The following is a 23,261-nucleotide window of genomic DNA, read 5'->3' as shown; positions in this document are numbered from 1 at the left end:
TTCCATATTTTGTATATTAACTAAAAACCTGGGTTTAATAATTTTCTTTACTGAACTTTTGAATTTTCAGAATTCAGTAATAGCATTATTCAAGTTATCACTGATAATTTTATTAAGTATAAGCAATAACTTGGATATTATTGAAGGGCTAAATGGACTATGAATACCAACTCACGTTGAAAACTCATACCCACAGGTGTCGCAGTATCTGCCTTACATAGATGTGATTTAAAAGTGATATGAGGAAGTGGTGATGCAACATGGAGGCTTAAGTGGGTAGAAGAATAAATGAAACAAGATGGGATTGGGAGGGAGACAAACCATAAGTGACTCTTAATCTCACAAAACAAACTGAGGGTTGCCGGGGGGAGGGGGTTGGGGAGAAGGGGGTGGGATTATGGACATTGGGGAGGGTATGTGATTTGGTGAGTGCTGTGAAGTGTGTAAACCTGGTGATTCACAGACCTGGGGATAAAAATATATGTATATAAAAAATATATGATTATAAAAAATTAAAAATTAAAAAAAAAAAGTGATATCAACTTTCATAGCATCAAAGGTAGGATTACTGTCTTTAGGAAAATAAACTTCAAATATTACACGTTACATGAATTTGCAGTTGAATACACTGTCAACATCATTAGTGAATAAATTGTTAAGCTAAGAACTTTCACTGGGAAGTCAAAGCATGGCACTAAAGACCTAATAGATGTTTTGACTGTGTTGGCTGATAAAGAAACTAGAACAGGCAGCAGGGCAATAGAGTTGGGGCTCTGCTCAGGGGAACATGACAGGCGGGTGTCTTGAAGATGAACAAGAAGAGGATGGGTATGACAGACCATGCCAAAGGCAGTCAAACATCATCTTTTCCTACAGTATATTTTACTTTGGTGGATACAATTTACTGAAATTAAACATTTTATGGAAAGTTGGTGTTAGTTTATCTATGTTATTTAGAAAATGATAAATTATTGGTCTTCCAGAAATTATTTTAAGGGGGTCATAACTAAGTAATAAGAGACATACTTATAAATTACTTTTTTTTTTAAGATTTTTATTGTTCATTTGAGAATGAGTATGAGAGAGAGATCACAAGAGAGCACAATCCCGGGAAAGGAGGAGAAGGAGGAGAAACAGACTCCCTGCTGAACAGCGAACAGCCCCTCCCCCAATTATGACCTGAGCCAAAGGCAGATTCTTGACTGACTGAGCCACCCAGGTGCCCTGTAAGTAACTTTTCGTAATTAACTTTATAATTTACTGTTTTTCTTAAAAGAAATACCAGTCGTGAGATTAGTTTTATATAAATATATAATCTTTATTTTTACTGCTTTTTATTTATAGGACAATCATACCTGTTGCCTTGACAACCAAGGATGTCAAATGTTGCAAACAGTAAATGGAAAAGATGTTAAACTTTTGCTGAAACTAATACATTACACCATTTCTATAGAAGTGCACCCATGAAAAGAAATTTTATCTTAAATTGTCACCACAAATAATGAAATAGCTCTATCATTTTTCTCAAAGACTTAAAAAAAAATCCAATAATTGTAGCATGTCTAAATGTGATAGGCTGCATAATATTATACAATTATATTATCTGCCTCTGTTAAGACATACACCTTTAAATAGGACCTGTGGTCATAGCAACAATCAAAACTAAGGGACTTCATGGAGAAGTCCACCTTCAATTCCAATGTTTTACGTCCTTTGCCCTCAGGGCACACCTAAATACACAAACATGCATTCAGTTAAGAGTTCTATTAATAAATTAAAAGTTCCCGGTGTCTGAGGGTACTTCTAAATGTTCAAAATTCCATTGAGGGAAATTTCCTGTTCTTTCCTAAACAGAAAAATGTAACCTACTGTAATGAACTGGGGAAAAAAAAAAATTCTCATAACCTGTTCATTTTATGGAATAAAATAATTTGCACTGGGTCCCAGAGTATGCGAGTGAACCAATTTAGTGAGACTTCTGATTTTACATGCCACCCTATGATCCAGGTGCTAAAATGCTCTGGAGCAGAACTCAGGCAGTATAGCTTTTCTATTCATTAGGCCTCTTACACCATTTCTTGGCGGCTGCCCTGCCACAGTGTGAGTCATTAGCACGAGTCCAAAATTGTGTGAAGAGAGATCTATGCTTTTGTCCTGTGGAAAGTCTTTTCAGTACAATAACATTTGCTTCATGGTGTAATTTCACAGTCTGTGCAGTAGTCGCTGACAGCTCACAGCACTGTTATTCAAGGCTAAGCAGATGAACGAGACATAAACGACTAATAACATGCAGGAAGTTATGTTTTCAAAGTAGCAGCCTAATTGTGCATCTTCATTTCGTGAATGAGTCAAAACAAATTAAAATTTCCTGACCACTGGAGGCAAAAGCAATGCCAAACGAATAGGTTGTATCAGATTCTTATGTGGTGGAAGTGTTCTCAACAAAATGTCACAGAAGAAAAGAAAATAGTGAGAATGATAAAATGGACTAGAATATAAAATCAAACATCAGCTTCAGTAGTACGCAAATAAATATAAATGTATTTATAGTTTGGCTTTGCCTAGAACAGGGCAAAAACGAAAGACTAAGATTTCATATTGCCGAAAGTACAAGAAACGTACAATCTCATATACTTTAGGGTAAGTGTAAATTCCCAACAAATATGTTTTTATTAAAAAATTATAATGTCTTTTGGCTCATTGACTCCATTTGAATTATGAGAAGGCAATATTAAGTGATAAAAATATATATATATATATTTTTTTAACATGATGCCACACTGTTTTAAGCAGTAGTAAGTATGTTGTGACTGAAAGAATTCTTTTTCTTTTTTTTTTAATATTCAAAGAACAGAACTGTCTTTTTTCCTTCTGGAGTGAAGTTCTGAAAATGTTAACACCTGCATAACACCTGTAACCACCACCATGATCAGGGTGCAGAAGAGCTCTAACATTCCCCAAAGTCTATCGTCGTGCTATCCTTTTATATTCACTCCCTCCCCCCACCCATTAACTCTGGCAACTACTAATGTGTCCTCCAACACTACAATTTTGTCTTTTCTAGAATGTCAAGTCACTGAAATATTGAGTAAATAATCTTCTGGGATATCTTTCTTTCACTTAGCATAATGTCAATGGAATTTATCCAAGTTATTATGTGTTTCAAAAGTTTGCTCCTTTTTACGCTGAGTATTATTAGATTGTTTGGATATGCCCACATGTGTTAACCTATTCACTTACTGAAGACCATTTGGGCTATTTCCAGTTTTTAGCCATTATGAACAAAGCTGCTATAAACATTTTTTTATGCAGGTTCTTGTGTGAAAGTAAGTTTTTGCATCTATACAGTAGAAATTCTGGTTTGGAATTCCTGGGTCATAAGGTAAGTATAAGTTTTATTTTTAAGAAACTGCAGAACAATTTTCCAGCATGTCTGTACCATTTTTTATTCCAACCAGCAATACGTAAGTGAGCCAGGTCCCCATATCATTAGCACTTGTCATTGTCAAAATGTTTTGTTTTGTTTTGTTTTCCAAATGTTCTAATAGGTATGTAGTGGAAGCTCATCATGGTTATAATTTTATTTGCTTAATGGCTAATGATGTTGAACATATTTTTATGGTCTTATTTAACACTCTAATTTCTTCACAATAATGTGTAATTGATATCTTTTATCCATTGCTTTGTTTTGTTGTTTTTAATATTGCTTGGATATTCTAAATACTCAGATATGTGATTTGCAAACATTTTCTCCCAATTTTTGCTTTCTTTCTTTCTTTTTTTTTTTTTTTTTTTGTAAATTGTATTAACAATGCCTTTCCAAGAACAACAAGGTTTTAATTTTCATGGAGTTCAATTTATCATTTTTAGTGAATCATGTTTGTGATGCCACTTATAGATTTTTGATTATTTCTTAAATAGGAACTTTACTGCATGATTTTGTGAAGGACTGATAGAAACTCAAATGCCTAACAGAAGAGATAAGTCTAAGTACGGTATCTGCATGTAATAAGATCGTATCAGCTATTATAAATTACAACTTAGAAGAATATTTAGAAACACAGGAAGTGATCGTTAATATACGGAGTGAAAAACCAAGCTTTGTAAAATTTTTATATGATGTCATCTTTTAAAATCACATATAGTTGCGTGTGAGTATGTATGTGTGTGTATAAGTAGTATATATTTGTGGAAAACAAGTACTAAAATATTATTGATTCTCTAAGTATTGAGCATACCATTTTAACATTTTTCTGAATTTTCTTTTTATGAGGAAAATGCATTTGTTAAACAAACAGAATTACTTTTACAAAAATAAATATTTCACAAATCTATATTTGTACTTCAAGACATCCATACTTTAAAATGTACTTGAATACAGACTCATTCTAGCCATTACAATTATTTTAAACTTCATGATTTGTTTGATACATTTTAACACATATGTTAAGTCACTTAAAGGTAGAACAGACATAACTTACCAGTTTTTTATATGATTAATGTTTCCAATATTCTTAAAAATTAATGTAGCACATGATTCTTAATATGACAATGAAGAATTTCCTGATCTTGTATTTGTAAATATTCCTTCAACTATTTTTTTAATGTAGAGCTAAATAAGTAGTTGATGAAAACAAAATAACTGATGATTTTTAAGTTTAAATTTGTAATTAGTAAGCAAAGTATCACATTACATTATTATCTAATATCATAAGCCATATATTAGTTTTTACCTGCCTTACTTGAGGTTAGATGGTGTAGAAAAGCAATTTGTAAAATGCTCTAGGTAAAATGATGTAGCTTAGATAGTGAAGCTACCCCATTAACAAAAGAATGCTGGTTTTTAAGTTTCTCATTTCTTCTATGAATTTTATACCACAATTAATTTAAAGTAATTCTTACTTTCTTCTTTAATGTTGTACACTGGTTTTTAGAAGTTGTTTCAGTCTGAAGGCATTTATGTTCTGTTTCCAAAACAATTCAGTTTAAGAGAACAGTCTCAGCTCCAAGAAAACTCGCACATAACCCCTTACCCTCTGTCTAATCTAAGTGACTGTGCTAGTCGCACCAATCATGTAATTGTCGTGGCAGCCACTAGGGGGAAGAGCGACAAAGTGTTGCGGCTGAGACACCCGGAGACGCCTTGCCTTTTTCTAGCTGAGGCCCCAGCTTGCAATGATTTCTGTTTCTGTGTCCTGTTGCCTTCAATCTATAAATCATCAATATTCTTAGACTCAGTCTCTCCTATATAACTGTTTTAAACTACTTAAGTGAATCTGTTCCCTTCCATCTAAATAATATATCAGGGCTTCTCTCCTGCAGTTTGGAAGCTAGATGTATGAAAAATATCCTTGTATAGTCTCCCAAATTTTCATGTACTGAAAATTATTATCTACCTACAGCTTTCAGACTCTTTTGTCTATCTCGAAGTCTAAAACATGTTTTTTTTCTTTAATTTCATAAAAAAGTACATTTGTTTATGAAAAGGAATAGATTATACTTAGAAGCTTAAATTGAGAAACACAGTCGTGCAGTGAATTAATAAAAATATGCATTGAATATCAGTTCTATGTCTGATGAATCATATATATAAGATCATTTAAAACCTTATAAAGTAGGTATAATTTCTATGATTTACATGAGAAAAAGTAAGTGCAAAACTTACCTGAGCTTACACAGATATTGGAGATGTCAAGATATGTCTTTTGTTAAAGATGTGCCAATTGACTGGAACAAGGATGTGCAGAGCTGTAGCGTTATACACTAGCTTTTCATAGAAACTCTACTATGTAGACATATTTAGTCAAATTGTTGAAGTACATTACCTTTTATGAAAACATTTGAAATATTGTTGGACTCCCTATGTTGATAGAGGTCCTTTGCTAAAAGACTATATATTGAATAATTTTAATACTCATTATTAAATTAATGACACATAAAACATAAGCATATTTAGAGGCTCTTTTTACATAATATTTTCTTTTCTTTTCTGTTCTAAGATTTTATTTATTTGACAGAGAGAGAGGGAGAAAACAAGCACAAGCAGGGGACCAATAGGCTGAGGGACAAGCAGGCCCCCTGTCCAGCAAGGAGGGCCTTGATCCCGGGACCCTGGGATCATGACCTGAGCTCAAAGCAGATACTTAGCTGACTGAGTCACCCAGGTGCCCCTTAAGTAATATTTTCTATTAAAACATTTGAGAATAAAGGGCCAGAGTAAGATTATAGCTGAACAACTTAACAAAATTCATATTTTATTTATTCATTTATTTATTTAGCAAAACTCATATTTTATCTTTTATTATTATTTAAATGGTGCTTTCACACGTGTTCTTATGGAAAGCAGGAGAAAAACACACAACAAAAGGAAACTATATGATTTAGGAGAAGAGATTGTTTAGGCAAAAACGTTCCGGATGAAGGATGAGAGGAGAAATTTGGTTGAATTAGAAGGATAAATACCTGAGATGGAGAGAGGTTGAACATGTGTGACCTTAACATGAGAACAATAAGCAGCATGTCTTCCCCCAGAGTGTGATTTTGAAATGGAAAGTTGCCGTGGGTGCAAATTTTGTTAAGAAAAGTTTTCAAATGTAGAAGACCATCGAGAAAGTGACATTATTTAGTAATACACTGGTATTGGTATTCAGTTGTTTATTTTATTTTATTTTTTTTTAAAGATTTTATTTATTTATTTGACAGAGAGAGATTACAAGTAGGCAGAGAGGCAGGCAGAGAGAGAGAGAGGAGAAAGCAGGCTCCCTGCCGAGCAGAGAGCCCGATGCGGGACTCGATCCCAGGACCCTGAGATCATGACCTGAGCCGAAGGCAGCGGCTTAACCCACTGAGCCACCCAGGCGCCCAAGTATTCAGTTGTTTATTGAACGAATATTTGTTGAACACAAATCATGTGTAAACATTGATGAGCTACACACATGTGTTCTTGGGAGGTCTGTAAGACAGTGCAAAAATAAAACTTCAGGAAGTCCTCAATACTCAATTTTTATCCCATTATTTTAAATTCACATGTCAACTTAAGTCATACTGCCCTCTAAGATTTGATCTGGTCAGGAGGACTTACCTAGGCCAAGTGGGTGATCCAGTGTCTTTCCTGAATGTGTTGTAACTTCCTGAGGGGTTTCATTCTCAGGGGTTTGAGGTTTCAGCTTTTGATGAACTCCCTTTCTCAAATATATCTCACTCATCTGGCTGTTATGTTTTCTTAGTATCCCATTGACCCAGATAAGAAACCCAATCTGAACCTTGGTTTTTATTCTCTGAAACACTTACACAAGCCATTCATATATGTGGAGGATTAACTGAAGATTTAAGAAGCTGGAGAACATTTACCAAGTGACAATGCAAACAATGTAAAGCTGAAAACTAAACACACTTTTCCTAAAAAGCCTATTTACCATCCTGACCAAATTTCCCTGAAGATTCTGCTTCCTGCCTTGTTGCTATTTGATATCACTCTCTCCCTCCTCTTCTCCTCTCATAAGTTCCTTTTCCTTTACTTTTTCTTTCTGACTCCCAAGTTTTATTAATATTTATAAATATCTTTGGTCCTATGTCTCCTAACAAAGTTTGCCTTAGATAGAGTGAAGGATGGTGGTGATGAGGAAATATCTATCATCTATCATCTATCTGTTTCTCTAGATATATGTTTATCTAGATATATGTCTATACAGAACGATATACAGATATACAGATATATATCTGTATAGACATATATCTTTTTGTTTTGTTTTGTTTGTTTGTTTGTTTCCTTATTCTATATAGGAGCCTTATAAACCCTATGCATATAACCAATGAAAATCATCCTTCTCTTCATTCAACTCATGACATGTTCTTCAGTGCTACACTTGATATTTAGTATTGGGACATTCAGTAAAAAGAGACCACCTTTAAAGATCTGTCACAGTTTGTGAATGGGTCAGGGTCCCAGTAAGATATAAATGCCATCTTTCCAAGTTGTTGCTTGATCTGGAACACTTCAATGCATTGTTATTTTACATTGTGTGATATTAAAACTCATTTTGTGATATTAATAATGGTTCACAAAACCTTGGACAATCTTTAACAATTGAGGGTCCATGAACTTTTGGATTTTTTTCTTAGAATGTACCAGGTTGTTTTGTTTATATCCCACCCTTCTTGATATTGACTAATGCTATTCTATTTGTTTTAAACATGAGCATCATGATGCTTTCTCTTAAAACTATAGGAAAATACACATAAAATTTAGCATCTGAGCCATTGTTAATTGTACAATTCAGTAGTAATAAGTATATCCACCATGTTGCAAAACAAATCTCCAGACCTTTTTCATCTTGTGAAATTGAAATTCTGTACCATTAAAGAACAAGTTCTCATTTCCCTCTCCCTCCAGTACTGGCAATCACCATCTTATTTTCTGTTTCTGTGAATTTGACTACTCTAGATGAGTCATATAGTTTTCATTGTTTTGTGATTGGCTTATTGCACTTAGTGTGATGCTTTCCAAGTTCATCCATGTTGTAGCATGTGCCAGAATTTCCTTCTTTTTAAAAAGCTGAATGATATTTCATTGTATGTATATATTGTAGTTTGTTTATCCATTCATCATCCATGGTCATTTGGGTTGATTCCATTTTTTGGCATTTCCTGAGTAGTGCTGCCATGAACATGGTATACAAACATCTCTTGCAGAACCTCTTTTAATTCTTTTGGATATTCTTTTAGATACCTAGAAGTGGAATTGCTAGACCATATGACAATTCTATTTTTAACTTTTTGAGGGATCACTATACTATTTTCTATAATGGTTACACTATTTTACTTCCCTTCCAATAGTGCACAAGGGTTCCAATTTCTCCATATTTTTGCCAACATGTTGTCTTTTTTCTTCCTTTTTTTTTTTTTTTGCATGAGTGGTCCTCTCTCTATTTATCCATTGAAATATTAACACCTTAGAGAAGTCTTGATGATCCGATCTAAGGATATTGCCAACTCTGACTAATTTATGTCCATCAGGGTGCCTTGTTTGTTACATTCACAGAACTCAAAATTTGTTCTAAGTTTTATAATTATTGGTTCCTTTACATATTTGCTGCCTGTTTTCCCTAACATATGGTTAACTACATGAACACATAAGATTGGAACTGTATATGTTTTTCTGATTTTCACTGTCTGACAGATATATTAATGGATTCTGTTTATATACTATTCATCATATGCACCCTTAGATAACTTCAATATTAATAATAAGATTTGTGATATTTGGTAAATATATTGTAGTGAGCTAAATATTTTATTTCAATTCACAATCTCTACAATATTAAAAGTTGCACATTTTATTACTATTTTTTGTTGAAGAAACTGAGCTTCTAAACATAAAGGCCCATGGGTAGTTAGTGGCAAAATGGATATTGAGAACAATGACTACTTTATCAAAGTCAAATTGCTAGTGTATGGTCCTTGAAGGATAAAAATCTAACTTCACTTGAACACAATCCTGTGCACTTTTTGGTTACCATACTAGAAAAAGAATTTTCCAGAAAAGTAAGTTTCTACAACCTCTACACAGTAATACTTTTCACAATAGCTTCACCATATAAACTCACTTCTTCTCTAATAGGCATGCTCATGCCAGCATTGCTGTAAATAACCATTTTAATATTAATGATTTTATGTATATACAAATATCATACAGATGTAAATTGCATCCAGCTTCCCTATGAAACTGTGTACCTAACTATTACACTACTTGTTGAATTGCCTAAGAAAAATTAACTTTAGAAAGATGTATTGTTTAGGAAAAGATAGAATGATATGATTTGAATTGATAAATATTATAGCAAAACAAGAAGAATCAACCAATATTCAAAATAATTTGAATAACTTTATTTGAATGTATATCTTTATTAAAAAGCACCTATAAAAATAAAAGCACCTATAGTTTCTATTCTATTAAAAAAGTTAATAAATAAAACATCTGTGGTGTAGTACTAATGATATAATACATATATTATGAATAAGAAAATTTCTATTTCTCTCATCATTTTTGTGAGCTGGCTACATGATTTTATATCATTTCACAGAATGATGCAAAAAGTACTATAGAACATTATCCTCTTAAATTTTGACCAGTTTTATGTAATAAAACCTTAATATTCAAGACATATATAATGATTTCCTTCTTTCAGACATAAATTATTATAGAGGTATATAAGTTGCATGTATGTTTCTGATTTGAATATGGCCATTAAATCATTAAATATTATATATAGTAATATATGGATATATATTTTGTTTTATGTTCTATTATTTGTTAGGAACATATAAACCTACATTACATATAATATATTTATTTATTTTTTATATATATATAAACTACATTAGCAGGACATTTTCTTCCAACACAATTGGATAAATATATGAATCTGTATGGTTAAAAATTCACATTCAACTTTTTCATGAGAAAAGCGTTTTTAGGGCATGTAGCAAATGACTCAGAACCAGGGCTAACTGTATTCATATTTCCATCACATGTTAGATCTATATCTGTTCTATTTTTCCTTATGAACATTTTCACATGATTCTTTACCACAAAAATGAGGAACATAAACTTAAGAAAAGGGAATAGCCCTCTGAGATTGCCAAATAGAATGTAGACCTGAAAGAAGGCACTTAAATATTTAATTCTCCAGAGACTTTACTATTTGAAGGCTAAGGTAATGACATGCAAATTTCATTGCCACTGACATTTTTCACTTGAGAATTAACATGAACAAAACTCAATTTTTTTTTGTTATATGAAAGAAATAATCTTCTCTACCTCTTACCACAATATACCTGCTCTCCATCATAGCTTTACAATTTCTATTCATGTTGAGTTTATATTGCATTTTACTAAGGAAAGAACTATTTTTCAGCAAAAGTTTTATTGAAGTATAATAAGCATATAGAAAAGTGCACCCATCTTAAATACCTTGAATCATTCAGGTTTTTGATATGCGTATCTGCATATATTTATATATTTTATGTGACTTTTTAAGTTGCAAATACTTTTAAAATATGAAGAAAAAGATAGGAACAATTATATTAAAAAGCGAACTTATTACTTAGAAAAACCACATTCCACAGGGCAAAGCTACCACACATTTCTATTTCAGTTGCTGTAAATAAGTAAACAACATTTTTGTAGATAGGAAGAGAGATTCTATGTCATGGTTAACTGAGTTGTAATCTCTGGCATTTGAGAGAATACATTAAACCTCTAAAAAATGTACAATTTCACAAGGACTTTCTGAAGCCTTTATTTAACAATAATGTTGGTGGCAATAATACTGTGAGATAGTATTTAGTGATGCTTATTGTGTGCCAGGCATAGTTCAATGCCTTCTGCATATATTAACTCATTTAAGCAATATAGCAATCTTATGATCTAATTATTGGTATCACCCTGATTGTGCTAATAAATAAACATCTAATTCCAGAGATTTTCTCTTTATCCACAACATACATTGCTTCCAAGATATGGAGAAGTTTAATTCTATCTGACAATTATAAATTTCGATACTTTAATTAAAATCTTTGAAGAGACACTGGTATTTTATTTTATTTTTAAAAGATTTTCTGTATTTGTTTGACAGAGAGAGAGATCACAAGTGGGCAGAGAGGCAGGCAGAGAGAGAAGAGGAAGCAGACTTCCCACTGAGCAGCGAACCTAATGCAGAGCTCCATCCCAGGACCCTGAGATTATGACCTGAGCAGAAGGCAGAGGCTTTAACCCACTGAGTCCCCCAGGCATCCTGACACTGGTATTTTGGATTATGCTTCTACTGTCTTAGTCATTTCTCTTATCTTTTTAAGTTTTATTTGTTCAGGTAGTTCTACATCCCATGTGAGGCTCGAATTCATGACCCCATCATTCAGAGTCACATACTCTTCTAACTGACCCAGCCAGGCACCCCAGTTATTTCTTTTGTATATATATATGTTCTTACCTATCCATGTCTACATGTAATATATAATCTTAGACTTTTAAAGTCAATTGTGATTACTTAGAGATTTTCTAGCTAGACATCTCATTCCATAAATTCTAATCTGTGATAACAGTGAGACTCAGAGTGACAAGTATTTCAGGCTGAGTCAATAAACAAGGTCAGTAGAGTTATATTTCTTCCCCCCCCCCTTTTTTTTTAAGATTTTATTTATTCATTTTGAGAGACAGAAAAGAAGAGTGGGGGGAAGGGCAACATTGGGGGGAAGAGAAAATCTCAAGTGGACTCCGGAGTGCAGAGGCCCACGTGGAGTCTAATCTCGTGACCCTGAGATCCTGACACCAGCTGTAAGTCAAGTGTTGGAGCACTAACTGACTGAGCCACCCAGGAACCCCAGAACTGTATTTCTGACATCAGATGTAGCACCTTTTTGTGTTATGGTGGCTACAAGGTCATTGTGACTCTTACTTATTCATGTTATATGTAATATGAAGCAGCACTTTGGGTCCACAGGGAAGAGTTTCTTATGGAACATGGACAACTGCTCAGATATAATTTCATTATTTTGGCAAAATACAGGATTCTAGATATATTTAGCCAAATTTGTATGTCACACAATAAACCAGTGTGTGGATATAACATTAATGGTGTTAAAACTTCCTTGAAATCCATGGGTTACTTTTCTTAAAATCTTGAATACTAGCTATGCCAAATATAAATCTTGACTCTGTCAAATGTTCTTTTTAACACCTTACATTTGTGGTCCAAGAAAAAAAATATTTCAGGGTGACTTTGGTCACACTGTATAAGAGGCTAAAGGTATTTAAAAAATACACTTGGATTAAACTTTCTTTTACCTTGTGTATATAAGACACAACTGGGATTCATCAAATGAAGCAAAATAAGTAATAAATACCTTCTGAGTTAAGTAGAACACTAACACCAATGCTAATTTTCACACACTGAAAATATACATACCTGAATTATATTACCTCAAATAATAATAATAATTAATATTAGACAGGTTAAGTAATTCTTTTTTTTTTAAGATTTTATTTACTTATTTGACAGAGCTCATAAGTAGGCAGAGAGGCAGGCAGAGACAGAGAGAGGGGGAAGCAGGCTCTCCGCCAAGCAGAGATCTTGATGCGGGTCTCGATGCGGGGCTCCATCCCAGGGCCCTGGGACCATGACCCGAGCCAAAGGCAGAGGCTTTAACCCACTGAGCCACCCAGGCTCCCCCAGGTTAAGTAATTCTTTTTTTTTTTTTTTTAAAGATTTCATCTATTTATTTGACAGAGATCACAAGTAGGCATAGAGGCAGGCAGAGAGAGAGGAGGAAGCAGGCTCTCCGCTGAGCAGAGAGCCCAACGTGGGGCTCGATCCCAGGACCCTGGAATCATGACCTGAGCTGAAGGCAGAGGCCTTAACCCACTGAGCCAGTCAGGCACCCCAGGTTAAGTAATTCTTAAGATTAAGCTATAAACAAAGCTTTAATTAGTGAGACATCACAGAATTGCAAATCAACTTTTTTTTTTTTTAAACTGGGATAAATGGGGAAAAAAAAGAATTTAGGGTGCATTAATACACTTCAGATAGTATACATAGGTTTTATCAATACAGTGTTAACTGTGATCTTAATGAGAATAAGACCTTCACATATTTTGTTCACTACTCTATTGCAAATTTCTGGGATGGTATTGGCATAGAGAAGGTACTTGAGTAATATTTGTTGAATAAATGAACAAATAAACTTGGCTTCTGTCCTATCAGTATTTTTTAAAGAAGATGAATTCTGCTAAATATTTGACAATTTATGTAAAAGATTTTTTCCATGAAACTTTAAAATATAAAGTGTCATATCAAATGCTTAACTTACATATTAGAAACAAAATAACATGAGTAATATGGGAAATTAGATGAACATGTTAATGAAATATGGCCCTAAAACTGACTTTTTAAAAAAGACAAATACAGTTTACTTATAAATAAGTGAAAATACATAAAATACCAAGAATAATGGAATAAAATGAGTATAAGTAAAGCATAATATAATGACATAATGTCAATATTAAAAAGGGCAATAAAGTTGTACACAGGTAAAATTATAGGAAAGAAAGACTATCAAGTGATTTTGCTTTATTGTTATAGGTTTTCTGGAAAGGGATTTGTTAACATATCAAAACATAAGCCAGCATTTCACATCTACTGTAGACTAGGGTACTAAAATATGGCCCTATTTTGGTCACAAAGTAATTCACATTATTATAATACATGCCTTGTACAAAGCAAGAGATTTTTATTTTAATACTTTTTCATTTTTTTTTTAATTTGTTAGTTTTTCTTACTCATTATGGACTAATGTAAAGCCAACAGAAATTATAACAGAATAATAGTCCCTTTGTTCCTAAAATTATCTTCCACAACTGGTTGAAATGCACAAAGAAATAGAAAAAAATGATGAATTATCTCAGGAAATTAGTAAAAACTAAATTCTAAATGCTCACAGTGGGATGAATTATAGTAGATAATCTGCCAAAGAGCCCGGATGAAGAATGATATTGTGAGACAATTGATAAATTTCCTTCTTAAAAAACAAAGTAGAAAATAGCTAGAGGGGCACCTGGATGGCTCAGTCCTCTGATTTTCGCTCAGGACATGATCCCAGGGTCCTGGGGTCAGGATCCCTGCTTGGTGAGCCTGCTTCTCCCTTTCCCTCTCTGGTCCCTCTGCTTGTGCTCTCTCTCTCTGCCTGTCAAATATATAAATAAAATCTTAAAAAAATAAACAGGGAAAAAAATAGTTAGAAATCTAGATGTATTCCGCTTACCCATTAAAAGGAAAAAGGGTAAGAAGAGACGCCATAAGACAAAATAAGCAATGGTCACTATTCTATATCAGTAACATCTGCAATGGGCAGTGCCACGTGTTATGAAAGGGCAGCAAATTTGGCATGGTATTATTACCATATTGGGAAAATTTTAGGCAATATCATTCACTAGTATTAAGGAATATGGCCCTCTGTATACATTCTTGACCCATATTTTTATACATTAAAAAAAATGTAAGGGCACCTGAGGGGCTCAGTGAGTCAAGCACACAACTCTTGGTTTTGGCTCAGGTCGTGATCTCATGGGTGGTGAGATGGAGCTCCAAGTTAGCCTCTGCACTCAGCATGGAGTTTGTTTGGGATTCTTTCCCTCCGCCCCTCCCCCACCTGCCTCTCTCAAACAAATCTTCAAAAAGAATGCAATATTTCAAAGTGAAAGAATCAGTTAAAATATCTCTCCACTGCTTCAATGTGAGATAGCTTGATTATTTATTTATGTGTTTGCTTTTTCTCTGTGGAAGTTTGATGCACGTGAGAGATGGAGAGGAAAGAAGACTAAAGGGGGCATGAAAATGTATGATCCTTATTGAAATGTCTGTTCTCTACATAAGAGAGGTATCAGTTGAGTGGATATTTGCACAATGTTAATGTATCGTGTCAATGTTCTCTTACTCATGGGTCATTTTGTGTTTGTGGGTTTTTTATTTGTTTGTTTTGTTTGTAGATTCTACATAAAAATGAAAACATATGGTAAAAAAAAAAGAACATTACTTAAAACAGAACACTATCTTATTTCTAAAATAGAATATAATGCATTGTTTATTCAATTTAAATTTAATTTTAATTTTATCTTATATACATGTATATTAAAATCTCAAGCAAATGGTACCACCAAATTTAGAAGAGGGAAATATTTCCTGTCCTTCTTTTTAATTCCCTAGAGTAAACTATTTCTAATAATTTGGGCTGTTTCTTATAATGTGTTTTCTGTGCTTTTAAATATCTGCCTTACTTTTTGTTTTAGAGATTATCCATTGATTTCCCACTAAAAAGATATAGATTTAAAATTTTTACATTCTCCCTCCTTCACTTTCTTTTTGTGTTCCTACTTACAGAGTCATTTCAGTTTTTGTTTAAATCAATAATTATATTGCATTTCCTCCCCTGGGTTGTTAATTTAGTTGTTGGCCTTCCTGGTGTTAGTAATTGCCTTATTTTCTTTTTTGTGTAGTTTTCTATATGTCCATAATTAATTCATTTTCAAATACTCTGATGGAACAGAAAACACTTTATTTAACTGTCAAGTAAATAAGATAATTAATTTGTTCAGCATTATTTTTTATTAGAGTGCAAGTGGTATGCTGAAGCTGTTTTAAACCAGTACTTGAGAACTAATTGTGTGCCTTTCTTCCCAAATCAGTGGTCAGTGATGTCACATTTTCAGTCTACCAAAATATTTATACCACAAAAATTAGCAAATGTTACAAAAATGGAACTTTTATTTACTTATTTTTCTTTTTTTTTTAAATATTTTATTTATTTATTTGAGAGAGAGAGAGTGAGAGAGAGCATGAGCGAGGAGAAGGTCAGAGGGAGAAGCAGACTCCCCATGGAGCTGGGAGCCCGATGCGGGACTCGCTCCCAGGAATCCAGGATCATGACCTGAGCCGAAGGCAGTCGTCCAACCAACTGAGCCACCCATGCGTCCCATACTTATTTTTCTTGAATGTTGGCTTGCAAATATTCACCAGCGCACCATTATATATAACTCTCCTGGAACTTATACTTCACTCAGTGTAGACTACCACACCTGACACAGACCTGGCATTTTATCATTTTCTATCACTGTCAAGAAGAGGAAATACGTCTGTTTCTCCTCTGTGTTTGATCTGTCTCCTGAATTCCCTATCTTTCTTTTTCTTAGTTTACTCTTTTATTTTGATCAAAAACCATATCTTCCAGTTGTTTCCCAGGAAAACATATAAAAGGTAAATATTTTAAAGGAAAGTGCTTCACAAGTTTAATTTTTCCTAGTTTCTCGAATGACATTGTGGTTGGAATTAGAATACTATTTTGGAAATCATTTTTCATCAAAAGAATGAGGGAATGCGTTCATTGTCTCAGTTGTCTTAGTTGTATGACAGTTAATGGGATTTTGATGCTTAATAAATTTGTGTAAGAGCTCTCTCTCTGTCTCTCTCTGCTTATACTTGGCACATTGCTCAAAGGGTGTAGAAAATTTCATGAAGCTATGGGTTATTTTTAATTAACTGTTCAGTATGGTGCAAACAAATTTGTCATTTGTTATATAAAAACTACTCTTTTTATTTTGGAAATTTTCTTGTATTACTCCTTCTATAATTTTCTCCTTTCCAGTTTTTGTAGGTTTCCTCCTCCTCCCTCCTCCACCTCCCTTTCCCTTCCTTCTCGTTCTTTTTTTTTTTTTTTTTAAGATTTTATTTATTTATTTGACAGACAGAGATCACAAGTAGGCAGAGAGGCAGGCAGAAAGAGAGGAAAACTGAAGCAGGCTCCCTGTTGAGCAGAGAGCCCGATGCAGGGCTCAATCCCATAATCCCAGGACTCTGGGAACATGACCTGAGCCAAAAGCAGAGACTTTAACCCACTGAGCCACCCAGGTGCCCCTAAAAAGCAGTTTTAAAATTAATTTTTCTTGTGACAATTTCTTCAAAATAATCTAATTGTATTGGGATAAATATCTGCTTGGCTACCAGTTTTCTAATAGGGGATGGGGCCTCAGAGTAGCAGTGGGACTAAGCCTTGTATTTCAGTGTCAAAAATCTTAAGACACTAGAGTATTCATTTCAGAGAAAAAAATATTTTTCTGTTGTTTAGAAAATTAACACTCCAACTTCTGATTAGGTTTTAACTTGTAAATCATAGACAGAATATGATATTATTAATTATTTTTATTAAGTACCTTCCTAATAAGGATGCACAGAATACAATATGATTAAAAGAGTTTAAATTTGTTAAAAAAAATCTTAGTTACTGCTAGTGTATGTTTGTACAGTAAGTTACTGCATATACTGTATATACAGTATATACTGCTTGAAATTAAATTAAAAAATTAATTTTTCAGGTAATGGAAAGTATTTGGATGTCAAAAATATAGTACAGAATACTTTTTGTATTTTTTCATAAGAGATACTAGTGTGACTTTATTAAAGGAAGTTAAGAGAAAATTTGCGAAAAGAGACCACTATGTCTTCTGAAGTTAGCATCAAATATTTTACTAAGTGGATGTCATGTGTAGCTTCAGGTGTATGAAAAATAGCAAAGTTTATGAAACATTTATAGTACATAAAATGCTTTTATGTTTATAGATATACATACTAAAAAAAAACCAAACAAACCAAAAAGTCATTCAGTATACTACAAACCAACTAAATTTGCTGAACATATAGTGAAAGCAGGACAAACTATCAGCAAAAGAAAGTAACAACATATTATTTACCAAATACGTTATTATGTTTATTGATGTTAAGTGTTAAATTGTTGATAAATCAGATGTTTAAGAAACAGAATAAATGAATGCTTAAGAAATCTATCTTTTATACAAAGGGAAGTATTCAATTTATTCATATTTAGTAAGATATTTTAATGAACATCAACAAAACATTTTTGGACAAGCAATAAGGGGTACAATGAATTAATTTTACTATTGAATTTAAATTTATTTGGAGGATCTCCTTCAAAATTATTAGGCCCTATAGGACAGAATGATGCATAATATATGATTAAGCAAATTACACAGAAATGGGTTAGAAAAGGAATCTCAATCTTGGGATAATGCTATTCAAATCTGTTAAAGACAGATTTCTTTGTCACAATTTTATCTACTATAAGTAGTAATCTGAAATCACTTTGATAATCTGAGAAGATATATTTTGGGATATGTACCCCATTTATAACCATATGTTGTCAATAGATCAAAAAAGCAACTATATTGGAATTTTACAAATTAATATTTAAATAGAGGATAATTATAGAAATATATAATTATGCCTCATGATCATACGCATGCCCATGGTTTTGGCTTCTTCAGTTTTCTAAGAAGAATATCAATTTCCTGACAAATGGGATTATCTTCTCAGCTTTTGGAAATTTGCCTTGATCACTACCATTGTGGTGTGAATTGTGAATTCTATACATTAGAAATTGGTTTCTGACCTGACACAGCAAGATAATTTATTTTCATGTTTTTAAAGATTTTATTTATTTATTTGACAGACAGAGAGAAAGAGAGAGAGCACAAACGCAGAGGGAGCAGCAGAGGGACAGGGAGAAGCAGGATCCCCAATGAACAAGAAGTCCTATGCAGGGCTCAGTAGGTCCCTGGACCCCGGGATCATGACCTGAGCCAAAGGCAGATGCTTAACCTACTAAGCCACCCAGGCAACCCCCCACTTTTTTTTTTTTTCCCATTTGGAGTTGAACGTAATTGACAAATGGACTTAATTGAACTGCAAGCAGTAATACCAAAGCAGTGGCACACTAGAGACTTAAATTCCAATTAAACATATTTTAGAGATCAGATAACAGATTAATTTAAGTAATAGACACTTTAGGAGTGGGCTATACGGAGTAAATAGATTCGGAGCAAATCAAAACATGAAAAGCCAAGTTGGGAACCCAATATCACAGTCTTAGATGTAATTAAACTTTAAAATGTCATTAAATAGGAAAACATCTTCCTTATACTAGGAAGGTATATATACTGGATTAATCTTTCTTTAATTTCTTCTTTGGAATGCCCATTTTCAATGCTGTCTTTTTTTTTTTTTAAGATATTATTTATTTATTTGACAGACAGAGACCACAAGCAGGCAAAGAGGCAGGCAGAGAGAAGAGGAAGCAGGTTCCCCACTGAGCAGAGAGCCCTATGTGGGCCTGGATCCCAGGACCCCGAGACCATAACCTGAGCCAAAGGCAGAAGCTTTAACCCACTGAGCCATCCAGGTGCCCCTTGAATGCTGTCGTAAACTCTAAATGTTATGGAGTTATTTTAAAATATATACAACTAACACCAAAGAAATAAAAACTATTATAAGAACATACTATGAGCAACTCTACGGCAATAAATTTGACAATCTGGAAGAAATGGATGCATTCCTAGAAACATATAAATGACCACAACTGAACCAGGAAGAAATAGAAAGCCTGAACAGACCCATAACCAGTAAGGAGATTGAAACAGTCATTAAAAATCTCCAAACAAACAAAAGCCCAGGGCCAGACGGCTTCCCGGGGGAATTCCACCAAACATTTAAAGAAGAACTAATTCCTATTCTCCTGAAACTGTTCCAAAAAATAGAAATGGAAGGAAAACTTCCAAACTCATTTTATGAGGCCAGCATCACCTTGATCCCAAAACCAGACAAGGATCCCACCAAAAAAGAGAGCTATAGACCAATATCCTTGATGAACACAGATGCGAAAATACTCAACAAAATACTAGCCAATAGGATTCAACAGTACATTAAAAAGATTATTCACCACGACCAAGTGGGATTTATTCCAGGGCTGCAGGGTTAGTTCAACATCCGCAAATCAGTCAATGTGATACAACACATCAATAAAAGAAAGAACAAGAACCATATGATACTCTCAATAGATGCTGAAAAAGCATTTGATAAAGTACAGCATCCCTTCCTGATCAAAACTCTTCAAAGTGTAGGAATAGAGGGCACATACCTCAATATCATCAAAGCCGTCTATGAAAAACCCACCGCAAATATCATTCTCAATGGAGAAAAACTGAAAGCTTTTCCGCTAAGGTCAGGAACACGGCAGGGATGTCCATTATCACCACTGCTATTCAACATAGTACTAGAGGTCCTAGCCTCAGCAATCAGACAACAAAAGGAAATTAAAGGCATCCAAATCGGCAAAGAAGAAGTCAAATTATCACTCTTCGCAGATGATATGATACTATATGTGGAAAACCCAAAAGACTCCACTCCAAAACTGCTAGAACTTATACAGGAATTCAGTAAAGTGTCAGGATATAAAATCAATGCACAGAAATCAGTTGCATTTCTCTACACCAACAGCAAGACAGAAGAAAGAGAAATTAAGGAGTCAATCCCATTTACAATTGCATCCAAAACCATAAGATACCTAGGAATAAACCTAACCAAAGAGACACAGAATCTATACTCAGAAAACTATAAAGTACTCATGAAAGAAATTGAGGAAGACACAAAGAAATGGAAAAATGTTCCATGCTCCTGGATTGGAAGAATAAATATTGTGAAAATGTCTATGCTACCTAAAGCAATCTACACATTTAATGCAATTCCTATCAAAGTACCATCCATCTTTTTCAAAGAAATGGAACAAATAATGCTAAAATTTATATGGAACCAGAAAAGACCTCGAATAGCCAAAGGGATATTGAAAAAGAAAGCCACCGTTGGTGGCATCACAATTCCGGACTTCAAGCTCTATTACAAAGACGTTATCATCAAGACAGCATGGTACTGGCACAAAAACAGACACATATATCAATGGAACAGAATAGAGAGCCCAGAAATAGACCCTCAACTCTATGGTCAACTAATCTTCGACAAAGCAGGAAAGAATGTCCAATGGAAAAAAGACAGCCTCTTCAATAAATGGTGCTGGGAAAATTGGACAGCCACATGCAGAAAAATGAAATTGGACCATTTCCTTACACCACACACGAAAATAGACTCAAAATGGATGAAGGACCTCAATGTGCGAAAGGAATCCATCAAAATCCTTGAGGAGAACACAGGCAGCAACCTCTTCGACCTCAGCCGCAGCAACATCTTCCTAGGAACAATGCCAAAGGCTAGGGAAGCAAGGGCAAAAATGAACTATTGGGATTTCATCAAGATCAAAAGCTTTTGCATAGCAAAGGAAACAGTTAACAAAATCAAAAGACAACTGACAGACTGGGAGAAGATATTTGCAAACGACATATCAGATAAAGGACTAGTGTCCAGAATCTATAAAGAAGTTAGCAAACTCAGCACCCAAAGAACAAATAATCCAATCGAGAAATGGGCAGAGGACATGAACAGACATTTCTGCAAAGAAGATATCCAGATGGCCAACAGACACATGAAAAAGTGCTCCATATCACTTGGCATCAGGGAAATACAAATCAAAACCACAATGAGATATCACCTCACACCAGTCAGAATGGCTAAAATCAACAAGTCAGGAAATGACAGATGCTGGCGAGGATGCGGAGAAAGGGGAACCCTCCTACACTGTTGGTGGGAATGCAAGCTGGTGCAGCTACTCTGGAAAACAGCATGGAGGTTCCTCAAAATGTTGAAAATAGAACTGCCCTATGACCCAGCAATTGCACTATTGGGTATTTACCCTAAAGATACAAATGTAGTGATCCAAAGGGGCACGTGCACCCGAATGTTTATAGCAGCAATGTCCACAATAGCCAAACTATGGAAAGAACCTAGATGTCCATCAACAGATGAATGGATCAAGAAGATGTGGTATATATACACAATGGAATACTATGCAGCCATCAAAAGAAATGAAATCTTGCCATTTGCAACAACATGGATGGAACTAGAGCGTATCATGCTTAGCGAAATAAGTCAAGCAGAGAAAGACAACTATCATATGATCTCCCTGATATGAAGAAGTGGTGATGCAACATGGGGGCTTAAGTGGGTAGGAGAAGAATCAATGAAACAAGATGGGATTGGGATGGAGACAAACCAAAAGTGACTCTTAATCTCACAAAACAAACTGAGGGTTGCTGGGGGGAGGGGGTTTGGGAGAAGGGGGTGGGATTATGGACATTGGGGAGGGTATGCGCTTTGGTGAGTGCTGTGAAGTGTGTAAACCTGGTGATTCACAGACCTGTACCCCTGGGGATAAAAGTATATGTTTATAAAAAATAAAAAATTAATTAAAGGACAAAAAAATAAAATAAAATAAAAAATAAAATATATACAAGAAAAATTAAAACACACACACACACACACACACACACCATGATCTATTTACTTTATACTCTTTTTATCTCTTATTTTCAATCTAAAGATGGTCTCCTTTCTCTTCAAAACTTAATTGATTTTACTTCCTTAAAAAAAGTAAGAAAACTTCTACTAGTCACTTTTGCCCTCTCCTATATGCCAGAATTCTTTACACCTGTTGCCTTTATCTCATGAACTTACTTCATCATGAGTAATCTCACTTTTTATCCCTACAGAAATTCTTTTTTTTTTTAAGATTTTATATATTTATTCGACAGAGACAGATCACAAGTAGGCAGAGAGAGAGAGGAGGAAGCGGGCTCCCTGCTCCCTGGACCCTGAGATCATGACCTTAGCCGAAGGCAGCGGCTTAACCCACTGAGCCACCCAGGCGCCCTATCCCTACAGAAATTCTACTGTCAGTTCATACTGGAATTATTGTTG

The sequence above is a fragment of the Mustela lutreola genome, chromosome 1, assembly GCF_030435805.1.
Source record: "Mustela lutreola isolate mMusLut2 chromosome 1, mMusLut2.pri, whole genome shotgun sequence".
NCBI classification, from domain to species: domain Eukaryota; kingdom Metazoa; phylum Chordata; class Mammalia; order Carnivora; family Mustelidae; genus Mustela; species Mustela lutreola.
The sequence above is the reverse complement of the archived record's forward strand: the minus strand, read 5'-3'. Positions refer to the sequence as shown.